The 19231-nt window shown below is 42.4% G+C and overlaps 1 long non-coding RNA gene across 1 annotated transcript in view; it reads right to left on the bottom strand.

The window, feature by feature from the left end:
* The window catches only part of LOC132407027 (uncharacterized), a 163227-nt gene that overhangs the window by 8583 nt on the left and 135413 nt on the right, over window positions 1-19231 (bottom strand). Inside the window, exon 3 of the long non-coding RNA XR_009516347.1 lies at window positions 18125-18213. This is a non-coding gene — a long non-coding RNA (uncharacterized LOC132407027). The remainder of the gene's footprint in view (window positions 1-18124; window positions 18214-19231) is intronic.

Here is a 19231-nt window from a genome sequence, read left to right as displayed (position 1 = left end):
GGAAGTTCACAAAAATGATTCCAGGATTGAATGGCTTGTCATATGAAGAGTGTCTGATTACTCTGGGCCTGTATTCACTAGAATTCAGAAGATTGAGGGGTGACCTCATTGAAACCTATCGAATGGTGAAAGGCCTTGATAGAGTGGATGTGGAGAAGATATTTCCTATGGTGGGAGAGGCTAAGACCAGAGGACACCGTCTCAAAATAAAGGGGTGTATATTTAGAACAGGGATGAGGAATCATTTTTTTAGCCACAGGATGGTGAACCTGTGGAATTCTTTACCACAGGCAGCTATGGAGGCCAAGTCTTTATGTAAATTTAAGACATTGGTTGATAGAATCTTGATTAGTCAGTGCATAAAGGGAAATGGGGAGAAGGCAGGAGATTGAGGCTGAGAGAAAAATTGGACTAGCCATGATGAAATGGCAGTGCAGACTCGATGGGCCAACTGGTCTAATTCTGCTCCTCTACATTATGGTCTTATGGTGTCCCTCTCAACCTTTCCTATCCAAGTTCCTGTACCCACTAAGGACCATCAAGCCATCATCTCCCACTCCTTCACCAATCTTATTGACTCTGGGGATCTCCCATCCACTGCCACCAACCTCATAGTTCCTGCACCCCACATCTCCCATTTCTACCTCCTCCTGCCCAAGATCCACAAACCAGCTTATCCACGTAGACCCTTTTTCTCAGCTTGTTCCTGTCCCACTGAACTCATATCGGCTTATCTCGACTCTGTTTTATCCCCCCAGTTCAGTCCCTTCCTACCCACATCCGCGACACCTCACACACTGTGGAGCTTTTCAATGATTTCAAGATCCCTGGCCCCCATCATTTCAATTTTACTATGGACGTCCAGTCTCTTTACACCTCCTTCGTCTGCCAGGAAAGTCTCAAAGCTCTCCTTTTTTTGTCTGGACACCAGTCCTAATCAGTTCCCCTCCAGCACTACTCTCTTTTGCCTAGTGGAATCTGTTCTCATTCTCAGTAAGTTCTGCTTTGGCTCCTCCCACATTCTTCAAACGAAAGGGATAGCAATGAGCACTCACAGAAGTCCCAGCTGTGCCTGCCGATCTGTCGGCTATGTGGAACAGTCTATCTTCCAAGCCTACACTTGGTAACCATCCCGCATTTTTTCCTACGCTACCTTGACGACTGCATTGGTGCTGCTTCCTGCACCCATGCTGAACTCGTTGACTTCATCCATTTTGCCTCCAACTTCCACCCTACCCTCAAATTCGCCTGGTCCATTTCCGACACTTCCCTTCCCTTTCTCGAACTTGCAGTCTCTATTTCCAGAGACAGCTTATCCATCAATGTCTATTACAAACCCAAGGACTCTCACAGCTACCTAGACTACACATCGTCCCACTCTACTACTTGTAAAAATGCCATCCCTTTTCTCAATTCCTCCATCTCCACTGCATCTGCTCTCAGGATGTGGCTTTTTATTCTAGAATGAAGGAAATGTCCTCCTTTTTCAAAGAAAGGGGCTTTCCTTCCTCCACCATCAATGCTGTTCTCAACTGTATCTCTTCCATTTCACACGTCTGCTCTTTCTCCATCCTCCCACCACCCTACCAAGGATAGGATCCCCTTGTCCTCACCTACCATCCCACCAGCCTCTGTGACCAGCACATAATTCCTGAAACATCCACCATCTCCAAATGGATGCCAACACCAAGCACATCTTTCCCTCCCCCACCCCCACTTTCTGCTTTCTACAGGGATCACTTCCTACGCGACTCCTTTGTCCATCCGTCCCTCCCCACTGATCTCCATTCTGGCGCTTATCTTTGCAAGCAGAATAAGTACTACACCTGCCCCTACACCTTCTCCTTCACTACCATCGAAGGTCCTAAACAGTCCTTCCATGTGAGGCAACAATTCACCCGTGAGTCTGTTGGGGTCATTTACTGTATTCAGTGCTCCTGGTGTGACTTCCGGTACATAGATTGGGAAACTGCTTCGTCAAGCATCTACGCTCTGTCTGCCAGAACAATCAGGATCTCCCAGTGGCCACCTATTTTAATTCCACTTCCCATTCCCATTCCAATATGGCTGTCCATGACCTCCTCCACTGTCATGATGAGGCCACACTTAAGTTGGAGAAACAACACCCTAGATTCCATTTGGGTAGCCTCCAACCTGATGGCGTGAACATCGATTCCTCAAACTCCTGGTAATGCCCCCCAAACACCTCCCCCCCCCCACTTCTCCATTTCCCAGCCCTTTTCCCCCTCACTCTCTCTTCATCTCACCAATCAACTTCCCATTTCTTTACTTTATCCTTCCCCCTCACAGTTTCACCTCTCACATGGTGGTTCTCTCTCCCCTCCCCCCATCCTTTAAATCTACTCCTCAGCTTTTTTTCTCCAGTCCTGCCGAAGGGTTTCAGCCCAAAATGTCGACTGTACCTTTTGCCTTAGATGTTACCTGGCCTGCTAAGTTCCCCCAGCATTTTATGTGTGTTGCTCAGATTTCCAGCACCTTGTTTCAAGTCCCTATCCAAATGTCTTTTAAATATGATAATTATATCTGTCTCTACCAGATTGGTCCAGATAATCATCAGCCTCTATGTGAAAAGTGTCTACCGCCATAATTTTTTAAACCTCTATAAAGTTACCCCACAATCTTCGACATTCCAGTAAGAATGAGCATTGCCCATTCAATCCCTTCTTAGAAAGAGATAAATTTATTCGTCACATATACACCAAAACATCAAAACATACAAGCAGTATGGCTTCATGCGTGATATGTCATGTCCGCCCTATCTTAAAGTATTTTCTGAGGAAGTTACCAGGAAAGTGGATGAAGGCAAAGCAGTGGATATTGTCAACATGGACCTTAGCAAGGCCTTTGACAAGGTCCCGCATGGGAGGCTGGTCAAGAGGTTCAGTCACTTGGCATTCAGGATGAGGTAGCATGTTAGATTAAACAGTAACTTTGTGGGAGAAGCCAGAGAGTGGTAGTAGATGGTTGTCTCTCTAACTGGAATCTTGTGACTAGCGGTGTGCCGCGGCGATTGGGGCTGGGTACTTTGTTGTTTTGTCATCTATATCAATGATCTGGAATGTAATGTGGTTCACTGGATCATCAAATTTGCAGATGACACCAAAATTGGGGGCGCAGTGGACAGCAAGGAAGGCTATCATAGCTTGGAGAGGGATTTGCATCATTTGGAAAAAAGGGCTGAAAATTAGTAGTTGGAATTTAATGCAGACATGTGGAAGATTTTGTGCTTCAGTAGAACCGACCATTGTTGTTCTTACACAGTGAACAATAGAGCACTGAGGAGCACAGAACAACAAGAATATCTGAGAACAAAGGTACAGAATTTGTTGAAAGTGGTGTCACAGGTAGATATGGTCGTAAAGAAAGCTTTTGGCACATTGGACTTCGCTAATCAATGCACTGAGTACAGAAGATGGTATGTATGTTGAAATTGTATGAGATTTGTGAGGCCGAATTTGGAGTGTTGTGTGCAGTTTTGGTTGCATACTTTCAGGAAAGATGTAAACAAGTTTGAAAGGGTGCAGTGAACATTTACAAGGATGTTATCTGGTCAGGTGGACCTGAAATATAAGGCAAGATTAAATAGGTTAGGACTGTATTCTTTAGAATGTAGTTGACTGAGAAGACTATTGATAGAGGTATACAGAATTATGAGGGTATAGATAGGGTAAACACAAGCAGCCTTTTTCCACTGAGGTTGGGTGGGACTACAACCAGAGGTAATGACTTAAAGGTGAAAGATGAGAAGTTTAAGGGGAACATGAGGGGAAGCTTCCTCACTCAAAGGGTTGAGAGAGTGTGGAATGATCTGCCAGCACAAGTGGTGCATGACAGCTCAATTTCAATGTCTAAGAGAAGTTTGGATAGGTAAATGGGTAATAGGGATATAGAGGGCTTTGTCCTGGTGCAGTCAATGGGAGTAGGCAGTTTAAATGGTTTCAGTATGGCTTAGATGGGCTGAAGGGCCTATTCCTGTCCTGTACTTCTCTATGACTCTACAGCGAAATGTGTTGTTTAGATCAAAATCCATCAGAGTCCAAGAATGTGCTGGGTGCAGCCTTCAAGTATCACCATGCTTCTGGCACTAACAGAGCATGTCCACGACTTACTAACCCTAACGTTAACCCATGCATATTTGAAGTGTGGGAGGAAAGCAGAACACTAGGAAGAAACCCTCGTAGTCACTGGGAGAACATACAACTCCTAGGAGACAGCAATGGAGAACTGAACCCTGATCGCTAATCACTAGCACTGTAAATTATTGAATTAAACGCTCAGCTCATCCCATCCTAAGCAATATCCCAGTGAATCTTTTTTGTACTCTCTCCACCGCTACCACGTCCTTTCTGTAGTACCATAAGCAAGGTATTAACTTAATGTCTAATCTCCCTTCTGAGATATATGTAGCTCTCAATTAAGTGTTTTGAAGATCAAGGGAGTTATCTTAGGAATCCTGGCCAATGCTTAGCCAACTTAACAACGCTAAAAACAGATTATATTGTCATTGTCACATTACTGTTTATGGGATAATGCTGTCTCAAGATTGGCTGAAGTATTTCCTAATTTCATTTGACATTAACCTGTCTATAAAATTTATTGGACACACCAGAAGGGACTTTATGATATTCAATATAAGTGCTATTATGATGGCACAACTAAATGGATAATCATTAGATGGATAGTACTCAGTCGGTTATACATTGACCTCGAAGGGTCTTGGCCTAAAACGTTGACTGTTTATTAATTTCATAGGTGCTGCTCAACCTGCTGAGTTCCTCCCGCATTTTCGGTGTGTTGCTTTGGATTTCCAGCCACTGCAGAATTTCTCACGTTTAGAAAGATTTTGTTGAAGACCAATGTTAAAGACAACACAAAAAGTCAAAAGTCTGTTTTATTGTCTTATGTACAAATACGTGTCTGCACAGGTGCAATGAAAAACTGACTTGCAGTGGCAACACAGGCAATAGTATTAGAGGCACAGAGTTCACAGGAAAAACATAGATTAAATATAAGTTATAAAAAATTATACGAGAAAAAGACAGAACAAACAAAAAGAAATAAGGTCCATTGTAGTGTAGAGTTGCCAGTGTTGTTAAACTGAGGTAGTGATTAAGGTTGTACGGTTTGTTTCAGGAATCTAATGGTTGAGGGGAAACAAAAGTTCCCTGGGGATGCGGGACTTCTGTTCAATGGAGGCTGCAAGAAACTGGCATGGCCTGGAAGGTTGTGAATTCAGATGATGTTGCCTTCTGGAGGCAGCCCATTATTGTAGATACTTTCAATAAAAGGGAGGGATGTGTCCATGATGTATTGGGCTGTATCTTCTATTCTCTGAAGCTTCTTTCAAATTGCTCTGCAGATCATAAAGCATCCAATAGATTTTGTGACATGCCAAACCTTCCCAACCTTCTAAGAAAGAAACAATGTTGGTATCCCTTCTTTGTGATTTCATCGATGTGCTGAACACAGGACAGGTCATCTGATATATTAACACCCAGGAATTTAAAGCAGCTGACCCTCTATCGCAACAAGGAAATGGATCCGCTCTGATGAAATGGCAGAGAAGACTTGGTGGGTCTAATTCTGCTCCTATATCTTATGGTCTAAGCCAGTAATCTAGATTCCTCTAGGCAGTTTGCTTTCCTTTGTCTTCCTGAAGTCAACAATCAATCTTTAGTTTTACTGATGTTCAGTGAAAGGTTGTTGTTGTGGCCCAATACAACCAGGTGCCCTACTCACTCCTGTAATACATGAGATCATGAGTGGACCTCTTCTAAAATAAAGATGAACTTTCGATCTCTCAGTCCACCCCGTTATGGCCATTCCACTGTGCTTGTATGCATACACTGAACTCTCTGTAATTGTAGCACTATTTTCTACATTCTCTTTTATTTTCCATTTCTACTGCCTTGACGTACTTACGATTGGAAAGGTGTGTCTGGGCGGCAGGCAAACAAAAGCTTTTCACTGTATCTCGGTACATGTGACAATAATAAAGCAATTACCAGTCAAGTAGTTCCTCCAATATTCTCACTAACATTTGTCACTCAACCACTGATACTGAACTGGTGATTCATAGAAATATGGAATGAATTTGGCACAGATGGAAGTCATTCAGCCCATTAAATCTATGCCAGCTCCTAGCAGGGCAATCCCATTAAAACAACTCCCCATCTCCTTCCACATACAGCAGCTGAATGAATCTCAGGATATCTGCTCCATTACTGCTTTTGGAACCTTACTGATAATAATTTACCTTCTTTGATTGCTATTATTGCAGCACATGACTAATGAAAGGTACTACGGGGAATTTGACATGAAGCAAGTTAATTGTTAGCTTTTCATTGACTGTCAGCTCAGAGCTCTCGTTAAGAAATAGCGTAGGCTTCTTAAAAGACTCTGTCAAGTGTGTAGCTGTCAAATTAAGGACACATACAACGTGGAGTGTGGGGGCCATGCTGGAAACATGAACCCCTGGTAAACATCATATGGTGTCTATTATAGAGTCATAGAAAACTGCAGCCACAGCGATAGGATCTTTGGCCCATCTAGTCCATGATGAACCATTTAAACTGCCGAGTCCTATTGGCCTGCTCCCAGATCATTGCCCTTCATGCCCAAACATTCTCCAGACAAAGGGTGTTTCATAGATGTTGCAAACTTTGTGAACGAATGGACCTTCTTCTGTGCTGTATCTCTCTACGATGGTGCCTTTAGTACAGAAATGTGGCTGCACATTCTCCTCAGTACTTTATAGATAAAAATGTACGCCTTTATTAAAAGTGGGGAAATTGAGATCACGGCTTGCATTCAACATGCAGATATATGAATGTTGGTAAACTTTACTGTAAACTTTCATACTACATATCTGAAAGTACAGTGTCTTTTCATAAACACAGATTCTGCAGATGCTGGAAATCCAGAGTAACACACACAAAATGTTGGGGGATCTCAGCAGGTCTGGCAACACTTATGGAAAGGAATAAAGAATCAAAGTTTTAGGCCAAGACCTATCGCCAGGATAGTGCCTTTTCCTGCCTGTTTCCTGGATTGATTTTTCAGCCTAGTGCATTGGTCTGGTGGTTTATCCGGCAAGCAAGCCAACACCCCTGATACATGGTCTATTTATGTAATCCATAAGGTAAATGCTTCACTGAATAATACAGCCTCCTGCAGGATATTAATTTCTATTTATATCCAGCACCACTGTCCTCTTTCTCCAAAGCTATTAATACAACTCACCATCCAACACAATCAATGAGTATATACACATACCCAAACAAGTAGCAAAATTGTGTAGCATTTCATCATTAGCAATCAAGCAACTGACAAAAAATAAACAGGGAGATGAATGCTAGGGCTGATAAGGTGGTATAATAAGTCTGTTTCATGAATTCTGCAACAAACTACTCACATATAAGGTTAACTTGCAGGTAGTGGTAGGAAGTTAAATGCAATGTTAGCATTCATTTACAGAGGACTAGAATGTGAAGGCAAGGATGTAATACTAAGACTTTATAAGGCATTGGTCAGACCATACTCAATGTATTGTGTGCAGATTTGGGTCTCTTATCTAAGAAAGGATGTGCTGGAAGAAGAGAAGGTCCAGAGGAGTTCATCAGAGTGATATATGAGGAGTGGCTGGTTACTCTGGGCCTGTACCCGCTGGAGTTTAGAAAAATGAAAGGGGTTCTTAATGAAACCAAGCAAGTATTGAAGGGGCTAAGTGGAGAGGACATTTCTTATACTAGAGCCAGAGCACATAGGCTCAGAATAGGATCACAAACAAGAGAAAATCTGCCGATGCTGGAAATCCAAGCAACTCACAAAACGCTGGGGGAACTCAACAGGCCAGGCCGCATCTATGGAAAAGAATACAGTTGATGTTTCGGGCTGAGACCCTTTGGCAGGACTGGAGAAAAAAAGCTGAGGAGTAGACTTAAAAGGTTGAGGGCAGGGAGAGAGAAACACGGTGAAAGGTGAAACCATCCACTGTCTTGATGAGACCACACTCAGGTTGAAGGAACAACACATTATATTCCATCTGGATAGCCTCCAACCTGATGGCCTGAGCATCAATGTCTCAAACTGATAATAATGTGCCCCCTTCACCATTCCCCATCCCCTTTTCCCTTTCTCACCTTATCTCCCTGCCCACCTATCACCTCCCTCTGGTGTTCCTCCCCACTTTTCTTTCTTCCATGGCCCTCTGTCCTCTTTGATCAGAGTTTCCTTCTCCAGCCCTGCAGCTCACCAATCAAGTTCCCAGTTCTTTACTTCATCCCTACCACTTCAGCTTTCACCTATCACCTTGCGTTTCTCTCTCCCTTCCCCCCACCTGTTAAGTCTACTCATCAGCGTTTTTTCTCCCTTCTTGCCGACGGGTCTTGGCCTGAAATTTCAACTGTGTTCTTTTCCATAGTTGCTGCCTGGCCTACTGAGTTCCTTCAGCATTTTGTGTGTGTGGCTGAGAATAGGATATCCCTTTTGAACAGAGACGAGGAGGAACTTATTTAGCCAGAGGGTGGTGAATCCGTGGAATTCATTACCATGGATGGCTGTGCAGGCCAAGCCACTGGGTTTACTTAAAGTGGAGGTTGATAGGTTCTTGATTAGTAAGGGCATAAAAGGTTGCGGTCGAAAGGCAGCAGAAGGGGTTAAGAGGGATAATAACTCAGTCATGAAAAAACATAGAAACATAGAAATCTACAGCATATTACTGGCCCTTTAGCCCACAAAGTTGTGCTGACCCTGTAACCTACTCTAGAATTTCCCTACTGCATAGCCCTCTATTTTTCTAAACTTCATGTACCTATCTAAGAGGCTCTTGAAAGACCCTATCGTATTTGCCTCCACCACCTTCACTGGCATTCCATGCACCCGCCACTCTCTGTGTGAAAAACTTAACTCAGACATCCCCCTTTCAAGCACCTTAAAACTATGCCCCTTGTTATAGCAATTTCAGCCCTTGGAAAAAAGCCTGTGGCTATCCACACAATCAATGACTCTCTTCTATCTCAAACACTTCTATCAGGTCACCTTTCATCCTTCGTAGCTCCAAGGAGAAAAGGCCAAGTTCCCTCAAGCTATTCTCATAAGCCATGTTTTCCAATCTTCCAATGATGAAATGGCAGAGCAGACTCAATCGGCCAAATGACCTAATTCTGCTTTTATGTCTTATGATCTCATAGAAGTTATCAGAGAATCAGTAGAAACTTTTTAACATATGTAGCTTCCAGATATTTAGGGGTCAAGCTACAGGACCCTGTGTTCTGGGAACATGTTTCTTCTTTGCATAGCTGTCGTATTTTTGTAGCTACTTAGCAGTTCCACAGCCATTTTTAAGTCGAAAGCATCTCAGAGTATCTCTGAATAAACTCTCATTCGAGTAGTAAACAACACAGTAGCACAGGGGGTAGGACGACAAAGTTACAGCTCGGGGTGTTGGGGATCAGAGTTTGATTCCAATGTCATTGGTAAGGAGTCTGTACATTCTGCCTGTGGAATGCTTGAGTTTTCTCCGGGTGCTCCAGTTTCCTCCCACAGTCTAAAGAAATACTGGTAGGTTAATTTGTCTTTGTATATTGTCCCATGATTAGACTATGGATACAATTGGAGGCTGCTGGACAGTACAGCTCAGAGGGCTGAAAGGGCCTGATGTGCTATGTATTTTTGATAAATAAACAAATAGCTTCTCTAGGTTCTCACTATGCAGAAGCAGATGTTAAAGCGTCCTGCTGAAACATCGACTGTACTTGTTTCCATAGATGCCGTCTGGCTTGATGAGCTCATCCAGCACTTTGTGTGTGTTGGTTAAAGCTAACTTTTAGGTTTCTATCACTTGAATGCAATTTGGTTTAGTTATGAATGAAACACAAAACATAGAACATAATTCATTATGGCACAGTACTGGCCATTCAGCCCAAATTGTTGTACTGACCTTTTAACCTACTCTAAGATCAATCTAACCCTTGATTGTCCCGAATGTATCTGCTTCTACTACCAGCCTTGGCAGCTCATTTCATACACCTACTAGTCTCTATGTTAAAAAAAAAACTAGCTCTGACATACCCCTTGTATTTTCCTCCAAACACCTTAAACGTGTGCCCATTGGTATTAGCCATTTCAGCTCTGGGAAAAACTCTCTGGCTGTCCACTCTATTTATGTCTCTTATCAAACTGTACGTCTCTATCAAGTCACTGCTCATTCTTCTTTGCTCCAAAGAGAATAGCCCTGGCTCACTTGATTAAGAGTTTCTCTGTAATCCCGGTAGTATACTGGTAAATCTTCTCTGCACCCTCCCTAAAGGTTCTATGTCTTTCCTATAATCAGATGACCAGAACTGAACATATTACTCCAATTGAAGATGTTTATTGAATCTCTGGATTATTAGCACGTAAGTGTCACTGCTCTAAGTGATATGCTATAATCCAATGTACAGTACATTCCAGGGGCATTAACAATCATCTGTCCATTTACCCATTCTCTCAGGGGATCTGCTGGCCTGCCGTTTACTCTGCAGTTGGCTGTGTATAAGGAAGTTAGGTTGCTATCTTTGCACTTTGATCTGGAACTTTGGTCAGTATTGGTGGATAGGCTGGTGAAGAAAGCTTTTGGTATGCTGGCCTTTATAAATCAGAGCATTGAGAATAGGAGTTGGGATGTAATGTTAAAATTGTACAAGGCATTGGTGAGGCTGAATTTGGATTATTGTGTACAGTTCTGGTCACCGAATTATAGGAAAGATGTCAACAAAATAGATAGAGTACAGAGGAGGTTTACTACAATCTTACTTGGGTTTCAGCATCTAAGTTACAGGGAAAGATTGAACAAGTTAGGTCTCTATTCTCTGGAGCATAGAAGGTTGAGGAGGGACTTGATAGAGGTATTTAAAATTATGAGGGGGATAGATAGAGTTGACGTGCATAAGCTTTTTCCATTGAGAGTAGGGGAGATTCAAACAAGAGGAAATAAGTTGAGAGTTAGGGGGCAAAAGATTAGGGGTAACACAAAGGGGAACTTCTTTACTCAGAGAGCGGCAGCTGTGTGGAACGAGCTTCCAGTAGAAGTGGTAGAGGCAGGTTCAATGTTGTCATTTAAAAAAATTGGATAGGTATATGGACAGGAAAGGAATGGAGGGTTATGGTCTGAGTGCAGTTCGGTGGGACTAGGTGAGAGTAAGCATTCGGCATGGACTAGAAGGGCTGAGATGGCCTGTTTCCATGCTGTAATTGTTATATGGTTATATATGATTATTTCCAGATTGTTACTTTCTTATAGGAAGCGGTTTATAATTGTTACATGTACCGAGCTACAGTGAGACGCTTCTCTTGCATACCATTCATACAGACTGGACCAACGCACAATACATTGAAGTAGTATAAGATAAAACAATAGCAAAATACCGAATAAAGTGCAATAAAATGCAATACAGAAAATATGCAATGTAGGTGGACAATAAGGATTAAGATAATAATGAGGTAGATTGTGAGGCTGAATCCATCTTATAGAACCAGAGAACAGTTTAATAGTGTTTTAACAAAGGGACAGAAGTTGACCTTGAGCCTGGAGGTACGTGCTGTCAGGCTTTTGTATCTTCTGCCCGATGGGAGGGGGGAGAAGAGAGAACGTCCAGGGTGGGTGGAGTCTTAGATGATGCTGACTGTTTTACTGAGGAAGCAAGAAGTGTAGACACAGTCCACAGAGGCAAGTTTAGTTCCTGTGGTGTTCTGAGGAGACCCTATAGAGGGGAGGAGAGAGACTGCTCATGGTGGGTGGCGTCTTTCATTATGTTGACTACCTTGTGTGGCAGTGAGAGATATAGATAAAGTACACGGGAGGGAAGTGGGTTTCTGTGCTGTGCTGAGCTGTGTCCACAACTCTGAACTTTCTTCCAGTCATGAGCAAAGCAGTTACCCAAACAAACCATGATGTGTCCAGATGATGCTTCTACGGTGAATCAATAAAAATTTGTAAGTGTCAATGGGGTCATGCCAAATTTCTTCAGGCTCCTGACGAATTACAGACATTGGTGAGATTTCTTGGTTGTGGCGTCTGTATTGTTGGACCAGGACAAGCTACAGTATCATTCATTCCTAGGAATCTGAAGCTCTCAACAATTTAAAAAGGCAACAATTTGCTTTTTAGGGTTTAGGTTATTCCAGCTTCCATTCAGTAACAGAATGAGTCTGTGTCTGTTTATTCTCACAAACCGTTTACATTCATCTTACTGCTTCAAAACCTCATGAGGTTTTACAGGATGTTCTGTTCTTCATTATTGATCTTTTCCAGTTTGCTCCAGGCACTTTCTATTCTTCATTGCTCAACTGTCCAAGGCAGTATCATTGCAACAGCAACACGTAAGAACCTATTACTCATTTATGGCACATTCTGAGAATGGTCTTTAAGTGAAGCAGCAGCTGGAATTTTGAAACAATGCACAAAATGCCAGAGGAACTCAATGGGTCAGGCAGCATCTGAGGAGGGAAATGAAGAGTTGAAGTTTCAGGTCGAGGACCTTTATCAGGACTGGGTTGAACTCTGATCCTTCCCACAAAGTTAATGAGTGACATTATTGGGAATATTGATGTCCCCAGCATTGAGCCTTGAATTACACTCAACCAATTTCAATGGCCAGGTCACACCATTCATCAGCCTGACATAGGATTTCCAAAAGATATCCAATCTGCATCATAGGGAGAGGTTACCTTGAGGCAATGGAGAAAATACTCAAAAGATACCTTCAAAATGTCCTTGGAAAAAATGTAACTTCCTCATTGAGTAATGGGAATCCTACCCTGCATCCACTCAAAAAGGAGAAGGCCCATTTCGGAAGACAAGAAGAATTTCAAACTCCCTTCTCAGGACTGTAGAGAGATCCATTGTAAATGATGAAAAAATCAAATAGCATGCCCACCCAACTGAAGAAGCACCCACTATCTCCATCCATGGCTGAGTCTATCATTTCCCACATGGGCTGCCTCAACCACTGAACTGAACTGAGAGGAAGTTATCCTCAAATTAAGAGACTCAAAATAAGGAAGAAGAAAAGAAGAAAAAGAAAGAGAACAACAAAAAGAACAAGAACAACACAGTTTTTGAATTACTTTTTAGAAACTAATGTACTCTGACATGAAGTTATATGATCCTACTTCATCGCTAGCTTGATTCGTTAAGATTGTTATAATCGGTAGTGCCAGTGGGGGCATGCCCCTACTACCTATTAAATGCGTCCAATGGCATACACCACAAAGAACCTCTGACAACCAAGTCCAGCTCCTGGCCTTCACGTGTGGTTTAGCTACTAAGCCTGGTGGAACCATTTCTACAGACAGGAGAAGGGGCAAAGGCAGGTTGTTGGTGCCTTAAAACTAGTCACTTCTGGCAGATGGAACTCAACAGCCGTGGTTGGCAGCTCATCTAAGAGAAGGAAAACTCTGGTTTCAAACCCACTTGGCTCTACCCACTTCAGGAGTAAATCCCGAGGGAATAGTTCGGAGCTGGAGTCCTTAAGGCAGTCCTACGCTGATTTCAATGCTGACTGGCAACTCCTGCAACGCTGCTGGTATCAGACTGTGTTGGTGTCTGCCATTCCTTTGGGTTTATCAGATGCATGGAGAAGGGGGAGCCTGCTGCATGGACCACATCTTACACTCCATATCATACTGCCCAGGCATGCATTTCCAGACAGCTAGGACGTAACATCCATGTTCAAACCTGACGCGAAGGCCTCACTCACTCACTCGTTAGCTTGATATCATGGATTGCCTATCCAATTGCTTTCTAGCTGTCATTAGAAAGGCAACAGTATACCTTTCTCCATAATGGATGGGCAATAAAAGCTAACCTTGCCATGACAGACAAATCCTGTGAAAGGAATAAATGAAAGAAAGTACATGTACACAAATCCACAAGTACATGATCTCTCATTGCCAAACCAATAAACAGAAAAATGATCTTAACAATGAGGGGATGAAGTAATTCATATGCCCCTCACTGTATTCCTCACTAGAGTAATAAATTCCCAGCTTGCACCACTGGCCATGTAAAATATGATACTTATTTTAGTCTGGGCTGTTGTAAATGTTCCGAACCTTTATGTGAGAAGGCTTCCACTTTCCCCCAAGAGTATTTGTCTATGATCTCAAAAACCTCGTCAGTGGGATTAAAGCTAGAAATTATAGCCAGTCCTGGTCCCAATAGCTATATATTTCAAGGACTTATCACAGAGATGCTGTAATTTTCTAACTCTGATTTTTTGCCAGTCTAAATATTGAAAATGATTGTAAGTAAACTTCACCAACCCTGTCTGCATGCACAATGGACACTGCTGCGTGAAGCCATTTCATAAGACTAGAAGACGTAGGAGCAGAATTAGGCCATTTGGCCCATTGAGACTGCTCTGCCATTCTATTAATTTATTAGTCTTTTCAGTCCCATTCTTCTGCCGTCTTCCCATAACCTTTGATACCCTTTCTAATTAATAGACAATAGACTATAGGCAATAGGTGCAGACGTAGACCATTCGGCCCTTTGAGCCTGCACCGCCTTTCTGAGATCATGGCTGATCATCTACTATCAATACCCGGTTCCTGCCTTGTCCCCATATCCCTTGATTCCCCTAGCCATAAGATACCTATCTAGCTCCTTCTTGAAAGCATCCAGAGAATTGGCCTCCACTGCCTTCCAAGGCAGTTCATTCCAGACCCCCACAACTCTCTGGGAGAAGAAGTTTTTCCTTAACTCTGTCCTAAATGAACTACCCCTTATTCTCAAACCATGCCTTCTGGTACTGGACTCTCCCAGCATCTGGAACATATTTCCTGCCTCTATCTTGTCCAATCCCTTAATAATCTTATATGTTGCAATCAGATCCCCTCTCAATCTCCTTAATTCCAGCATGTACAAGCCCAGTCTCTGTAACCTCTCTGCGTAAGACAGTCCGGACATCCCAGGAATTAACCTTATTTTAATTATGAAACTGTCAACCTCCATTTTAAATATACCCATTGATTTGGCTTCCACAGCTGTTCGTGGCAATGAATTCCACAGATTTACCACCCTCTGGCTAAAAAACTTCCTTCTCATCTCTGTTCTAAAGGAACGTCCCTCTATTCTGAGGCTGTGCCCTCTACTCCTAGACTTCTCCACTATAGTCAGCATCCTCTCCACATCCACTCTAACTAGGCCTTCAATATTTGATAGGTTTCAATGAGATTTCCCTCCCCATCATTCTTCTAAACTCCAGTAAGTACAAGCTCAGAGACATCAAATGCTCCTCATACATTTACCCTATCATTCTTGGGATCATTCTCCTAAACCTCCACTTGAGCGGCTCCACCATAATCATCAGCTGCTTTCTCAACTGCCACAGAGGGTCTCAAAGATTGAAATACATGGAGGGATGGCAGGTAGGTAATTAAGAAGTCATACAAGACACCATTATAAACAAAAGCATAGAAAGGTCATGTTGTAAACATTAAAATGCTGGTTAAATACTTTGAAGTAAGCTGGTCACCTTCTTACAGGATGATCGTGCCATTACAGAGGTGTTTGTAGAGATTTACATATTGATGGAGAAATTCATTTTGAGGAAGTTTTCAGAATCAGAATCAAGATTATTATTGAATATACATTGAGAAATTTGATCTTTTGTGGCGACAGTACAGTGTAAGATATTGAAATTACTAAAAATTACAAAAATAAATAATGCAAAAGATGAATAACCATGGGTTCAGGGATCATTTAGAAATATGTTGGTGGAGGAAAATACCTTAAGCATTGAGTGTGGGTCTTTAGGCTCCAGCACCTCCTCCCTGAAGGTACTAATGTGAAGAGGGCATGTTCTGGATGGTAAGCATCTTTAATGATTGATATGATGACATTGTTTCCTATAGAACAAAAGAGGCTGAGGAGAGATTTAATCAATTTGTCTCGGACTAAATAAGGTAAATTGATCTCCCTTAGCAAAGTAGTCAATAAATAGACAGCATAAATTTAAGGTAAAAGAAAAAAGATTAAAGAAGAGTTGAGGAAACAAAAATCACCCAAAGGCTGATGTGGGTCTTGAACTCAATGCAGTGTAGGGCTGGAGATGCAGAAAGTCTCAGCACATTTAAAATCTAGCTCTTTGACACTTTGATTCATGATTTTCCAGGCTGTTGATCAAGAGCTGGAAAGTGAGATTAGCAGGAAGAGTTATGTTCAAAGGTTCAAAGGTTTACGTTAATATCAGTGAATGAATACAGTATACAACCTGAAATTCTTACTCTTCACAGACATCCACAAAACATGAGCCCCATAGAATGAATGATCAAAACATCAAAGCAACCATCCCCCTCCCTTCGCACAAGCAGCCCCAAAAGCATCAAACCCCCCTCAACTCGCACCAGCTGAAGCATCACCCCCACTTCCCCAAACCTCCCACCATGCTAGCAACAGCAGAAACTTGGCAGCCATGTTCAGGCAAGTATATGGTTGATAGGCTGATGGCATGCTTCAATGCAATCTTGTCACAAATTAAAACAATAATCTGTTTTAAAATTGAATGAGGAGCTGCTAGCTGCCAAAACAGAACATCAATTTTGCATAAAATTAAATAACTTGTGTTACTCAGCTTCCCAGCTGCCAACTCAAGAATTTTTTTTTAAGCTTTTCCTTCTGGTTTGTTCTGACAACGCTGTGATGCAACATTCTGGATTATTTCAGAACTCACTCAGTTACTCATACACCATATTACAATAACAATTCACATGTTGGAGAAAATGACAGCCAAGTCTAAATCTGTCCTTATCCCAAAACAAACTTATTTTCCAGCAACCTCTTGGCTCATTAATTAGAATCAGGAGACAAAACCACCAATTCTTTCAGTGATAACACAGCAGCTATCTCAGGATCTGTTTATAGACCAGATTAACCTTCACCAGTGCATCTGTAAACTGAGTTTGCAGATAATATTTACCTTTAAAATGCATTGATATTTTAGAGATCTTGTGTTGCCATAGTAGAAAGCTGGCAGGGACACAATGGACCAAATGGTCTCTTCTGAATAGAGCATAAAATTCTGGAAGAATGCAGCAGGTAAGGCAGCATCTAAAAAGGAAAATGAACAGTCCATGTTTCAGGCTGAGACCCTTCTTCTGGACACATGAAGGGGTTTGGCCTAAAACATCAACTGTTCATTTTCCTCCAGACCTGCTGAGTTTGTCCAGCATTTTGTGTGTATTTTAAGCACAAGGAAGTCTGCAGATGCTGGAAATCCAAAGCAGCACACACAAAGTGCTGAGGAAACTCTGCAGGTTAGGCAGTACCTAGAGAATTGAATAAACAGTTGATGTTTTAGGCTGATGTTTTAAGTCTTCAGGACTTAAAAGCAAGTGGGAAGATGCCAGAATATAAAGGTGGGAGGAGCGAAAGAAGCTAGCTGGAAAGTGATGGGTGAAGTCAGTTGGGTGGGGAAGATCAAGGGCTGGAGAAGAAAGAATCTGATAAGAGAGGAGAGTGACCATAGAAGAAATGGAGGGAGGAGAGGACCCGGGGGAAGTCATAGAAAGGTGAGAAGAAGTAAAAAGTCAGAGTGGGGAATAAAGGAAGGGAGGGTGGGTGGAATTTGATTACTAGAAAGGGAAATTGATATTCATGCCATCAGGTTGGAGGCTACACAGATGAAATACAAGGTGTTGCTCCTCCACCCAGAGAGCAGCCTCACCTTGGCATGAGAGGAGGCCATGGACCAAATTATCAGAACAGGAATGGGAATTGGAATTAAAATGTCTGGCCAACAGGAAGTCCTGATTGTGGTGGATATATTAATACAGATTTCCACCAGTTTGTGTTTTCTGTGCTGCAGCCATTCTATGATTCTATGACAGATGCTTCTTTAAGAAATATGCTCATGACAAAGCTGCTTATATGCTCAGTTACACCAACCTAAGCGCACTGATGTGGTGAGATGGTGAATCAGGAAGAACTTAAGTGCCATGACTCGAAGACCGAGCTCAGAGACTGGGTATCTTGTGTTGACTGACTCACCTCCTGACACAGCAAGGCCTATCTACTACCTAGAAGGTGCATCAGGAATGTAATGGAATGCTCTCCACTCACCTGGATGGGTGGGGCACCAACAGCAATCAGCAAATTTAACAGACCAACACATACAAAGTGCTGGTGAAACTCAACAGGTCAGTCAGTATCTGTGGAGGAGAATAAGCAAGCAACATTTCAGGTTGAGACCCTTCAAAAGACTGAGTGCATTCACCCTATCTATGGCCATCATGATCTTATGCACCTCCATAAAGTCACCTCTCAGTATCCTAGGCTCGAACGGTCTAAAAGAAAGTATGAGGTTTCTCTGGTATACAAGGTGAAGGAAAATCCCAAGGACCTCAGCAGGTATATTAAGATAAAGGGGGCTGCAGATGAAAATCCATTGTGTTTTGTGTTCAGAGATTCACTTCTGTGTACAATTGTTATAATGCATGGCTTTTTGAGTTAGTGTTGCCTTTTTCTCATCGTAAACCTGTCTGGCCATTCTCCTCTGACCTCTCTCATTAACAAGGTGTTTGTGTTCACAGAACTGCTTCTCACTGCATGTTTTGAGATCATAAGATAAGACCATTAAGATATAGGAGCAGAATTAGGCCATTTGGCCCATTGCGCCCGCTCTGCCATTTCATCATGGCTGATCCAATTGTCCTCTCAGAAACACTCTTCTGCCTTCTCCCACATCCCTTCATGAACTGTTTTGTTTTGTTTCTTGCACCATTCTCTACAAACTCTAAAGACTGTTGCGCGTGACAATCCTAGGAGGTCACCAGTTCCTGAGATGCTCAAACCACCTCATGTTGCACCAACAATCATTCCACTGTCAAAGTCACTTAGATGACATTTCTTCCCCATTCTGTTGTTTGGTCTGAACAATCATCTGAACCTCTTGACCTTGTTTGCATGCAATGAGTTGCTACCACACGATATTTATATTAATGAGGTGTACCTAATGAAGTGACCACTGAGTGTAAATATAGGATGTCCCTCATGGCAGGAAACCCCAGGGCAGGAGGCGATGGAGACCATGGGACACCTATGGCTCTGCAAGTACTCAACCAACTGTTTTTGAACAGATGAGGATCTCTGCCTCCAATATCCTTTCAGATAGCAAGTTCCAAACCACCACTTCTTGTTTGCTGATTGAGATCCCTTACCATAGAGGGC

Source organism: Hypanus sabinus, chromosome 17, assembly GCF_030144855.1.
Source record: "Hypanus sabinus isolate sHypSab1 chromosome 17, sHypSab1.hap1, whole genome shotgun sequence".
Taxonomy (NCBI): domain Eukaryota; kingdom Metazoa; phylum Chordata; class Chondrichthyes; order Myliobatiformes; family Dasyatidae; genus Hypanus; species Hypanus sabinus.
Note: the sequence above shows the minus strand (reverse complement) of the source record. Positions and strands in the feature narration are given on the sequence as shown.